Source organism: Diadema antillarum, unplaced genomic scaffold (assembly GCF_040938485.1).
Source record: "Diadema antillarum isolate AM-2024a unplaced genomic scaffold, OU_Dant_1.0 seq00001779_RagTag, whole genome shotgun sequence".
NCBI classification, from domain to species: domain Eukaryota; kingdom Metazoa; phylum Echinodermata; class Echinoidea; order Diadematoida; family Diadematidae; genus Diadema; species Diadema antillarum.
The window spans coordinates 65763-69720 of record NW_027272458.1 but is presented as its reverse complement, the minus strand read 5'-3'; the positions used below and the strand labels follow the sequence as shown (position 1 = coordinate 69720).

At 39.3% G+C, this 3958-nt stretch overlaps 1 protein-coding gene across 2 annotated transcripts in view; it reads left to right on the top strand.

Annotated features, from left to right (window-relative positions):
• LOC139712264 (E3 ubiquitin-protein ligase CBL-B-like) overlaps nt 1–3958 on the top strand; it is a 66458-nt gene that overhangs the window by 1145 nt on the left and 61355 nt on the right. The window lies entirely within an intron of this gene.

The window sequence follows — 3958 nt, the reverse complement described above, 5'->3', positions numbered from 1 at the left end:
GTAAGTCTTAATTAAAAAACTCCTAAGCTGAAGATGAAGTAGATGTGTACAGATATTTTATTCTTGTAAATTTGAGTGGGATATTTTGGTTTGATGTTGTGCATCTGACATTTAAAAGGGTTTGTCCATGACCATGGCTGGATAACTGCACGCGAGAAAGCGGAACCAACATCAAGCAGCAGTACAGTATCAGTGCGGGCGCATCGCATGCATGCAGTACACGGGGAGCGCATTGGCTGCATGGGCAGCGCAGAGCGATATGTTTACACTGTACGACGGCGGGTGCAGCGGGCGCGTACGTACAGTACTGTACACATTGGTTGGAATGGATAGCTCTTTCATTTTTGGTTCGATAAACTGTGTACATGGAATGGATACAGTACAGCACCAACGGGACTGCCTCTCGACGAACCCGGAAATGCATGCAAGCAAATATATCGCGTTTTCTTGTGCTGTGCAGGAAAATATTCTTTAGTGTATTAAAGCATTGCTAGACACACAGTTTTTAAGGATCAGTGTGGGCAGTCCATTATCCATGACAAGGCTAAAATGTTTGTTAAAGAAATGTCTAAGTTGCTATTTAAATACCAATGATGATAATTATCTGATGCTTTGCCATTGATGTTGTCTGGTCCCTTCCTTCGAGTGTTTCCAGCACGAAATATTTCACGCATTGGAGCCGACAGCCTTTTTCGTGGCATGAAATTTTCGCATATTGCCACTGGCGTTCAACGCACATAGTGTAAACAAGAAGTTCCGCTTGCATTCTAATTTCACGATCCCAGGTTCTTTGGGAAATTGGCGAAATTAAAATGCACCTATGAATATAATAAACTGGTTTTGCGGAATGTGAATGCAAGGTAATTTTTGCAAGGCCTGTAAATTTTTGTAAAAGAAGGTACTGTCTACTAGTAAGATCTGGCCAATGACCCACTGGCCAGCCTTTTAGCTTACATGTACCTGGTACTATTACTTCAAGAAGGACCAAGTCTGGATCTGATAATAGAGACTTGAATCCTGCATTCAGAATCATCCATAGCAGATAGGTACGTTTGTATGGGTATATGTACAGTGTAGGTATTAGACAAACATCAGTACAGGAGCATCTGTAGGTAGTCGAAATCTCATGTAAACAACAGATTTGCCACCCCACCCCCTCCCACCAATGAACTGTGTGTGAAAAAAAAAAAACCAAAAAAATGACAGACCTAGTTCAAGTTTTTAGTTTGGTATAGCCATTATCAAGAGAAAGGAAAGTACAAACATTGTATCTGTGATTTTGTTCTCGGGTTATTCTGTAATATGAAGGGCAAATCTCACTTGTCTTGTACTGTCAAAATAAGAATTTTTACTGATATCGTACTGCAACTCATTCTATAAATGACATCCCATCCATCAAACAGAACTTGTTTCCTCATTTTGATTTGTGACTTTATATTTTTGCAATGTACACAGTCATGAGAGATGGGTAGTTTTCTTCTAAAGTGCTCAGGGACTTTGACATGCTCAGTGATTGTGTGCTAAAATGTGATGGGTAAGGAGTCAATTAAAAAAAAAAAAGTTGATGTGGAAAATCCCAAAACAATGCAAACAGGGACTATGGAAAATGAATTTAGGACATTTTCATTGACCAGCATTTTGAAAAGTGTCAGTAGAATCATTCAAATATAGTAAAAAAAAAAAAAAAAGATGTGGCACCCAAATTGGATGCATGCAAGGAAGAAAAAAAAAACTTTCTTATTTCACTTGGCCTTTTGATTTTAGTGATAGTAGTGGCTACGGTTTGTATAGCGCACAGGTCCACCTTTCAGTGCTTATGGTGCTTCAAAAATGAAAAGATCAAGGTTTTCATTCTACCACATGAAATACTGTTTTGTAATAAACATTAAGAAAAGTGACATAAAACAGATACAACCCCAAGCCACATAAATGTGGCTCCCTTGACCTATTGGGTTAATGGAGAATCTTGAAAAACACTTTGTGGCACATGCATAATTCTCAGTGGTAGTAAACTTGTATGGACCATTCTTTTTGCAACCTTGTACACATATATAGGAACCTAGATTGTTCAAGGCCAGTTGAAATCTGTTATGAGTACACTATACTCTTATAGTCACCATGGGAAGGGATGACCGCAGAAAGATGCATTGAAGTTGCATTGAAAAAAACAAAACAAGCAAACTGTGCATACCCTAGACAATTGATGTGAACCAAACATGCCTTGGAACAAATACAACATGACTACAGATGTACATTCATGCCATTATCATTCTGTTTTATATTTTGGATAAAAAATTTGTCTTCCATTGATTGGTTAAAAGAGCTTCACGTGATTATAGGTATTTTGAACTATTTTAGAGTGTTGGTGTGTTTGACACTCCATGAAGTACTATTTGCAAAATGACGTCACTTTTATGACGACATTTTGCAAATAGTATACTATTTGCAAAATGATGTCACAATCACCCTTCTTTACAGTCAAGTGTACCCGTCCGCGTCCGGTCCCGAATGCTAGTGTTCAGGTTTGCAGCGGCCATACGAGCGCTTGCGATACATGGGACGGGCAACTCTGGCGGTGCCACGGCTACTACGTTTTTCAATTTCCGATCTCTCGCACCAGGTGCGCACTGTTGCGTATTGCGTATTGCGTGTTGCGTATTGCAGGCGCTGCGCTGCCGCCGCAGTGTGGCTAAACCTACTGACGGTCTATAATGATTTTCACTTTTTATTCAAATTTTTGATCCAAAATATAAAACAAATATACTTTGCCTAGTTTCGAGTTTCTTGTTAAAACTATGGGCAGAGGTGACTCCAAACTAGTACTATTCACTGAGGGGCGCAGCCCCAAAGTGAATAGTACTAGTTTGGAGTCACCGAGGCCAAGTATATTTGTATATTATGTATGAAAGGAAATTTGCATGAAAGGAATGCAATAAAAGTGACAGAGGTAATTTGCAGTTAAAACAAACAAAAGTTAGGATGAAAGAACTCCCCATCCCAAAAAGATAAGGTGCACCATTTCAAAGCTACGTGATTAGATATTTTCTGGTACCGTAGCAGTTTCTTTTCAGGACGTGCTGTCTTCCATGTCATAAAACTCATATCACTCAGTATGAATTGAGGTACACAAATATGTCATTGCTATCATGTTTTCTTTATTATACGAAATTGCATAACATTTGTCATAATATGTGGCTGCTGATAATGCAGTGAATGCTTGTAGGCTAGTGACCACAGGACCAACACCTTTGAAGAGTAAAACTCCCTGAAGGATATTAGACAGTGAGGGTTACTGTAAAAGTGGAAATTTTCGCAGTGTTGAAATTTTCGCACATTTCGCGCAACCCGAAACTAGCACGAAAATTAAAAGCATGTGAATATTTTTGTTTGGCATAACTGTTCCAGCAGGTGATGACTTGATTCCGCGGAATTTAAAACACGCGAAACTCTTCCTACCCTGCCGAGCGCGAAAAATTAGTCGCGCGAAGAAATCCACTTTTACAGTATGTGCTTGCCCTATGGAGCACAACCGCCTTGGCCAAAGTACTTGAACCTCAGGTCTCAAATTAATAGTGTGTGGCCAAATTGTACGATGGACTCCCATTATAACGAAGTCCTCGGTACCATCAATTTTCTTTTGTTAGAGTTGTATATCAAAATTTCATTATATCCCAACAAATCAACAATGAAAATACATAGAGCGGATGATGTTGCAGCCTGAATTTTACTTCGTTGTAACCAGAGTCTCGTTATAATCGTGTTCGTTAGCGCACTGTATACACTGAGCCATAGAGAGCATAAGAACCTATAAAGCTGTGGAGCTCCGTTATGATAGATATGTACATTGTAGCAAGAAGTACTGTAGCATACAATGTAGCTCAGAGCCAAGCAAGGAAAAGCTATGGATGGGAATGAAGTGTTTATACAAGACTTGCCCCAAGGAGTAACATTTCTTGGA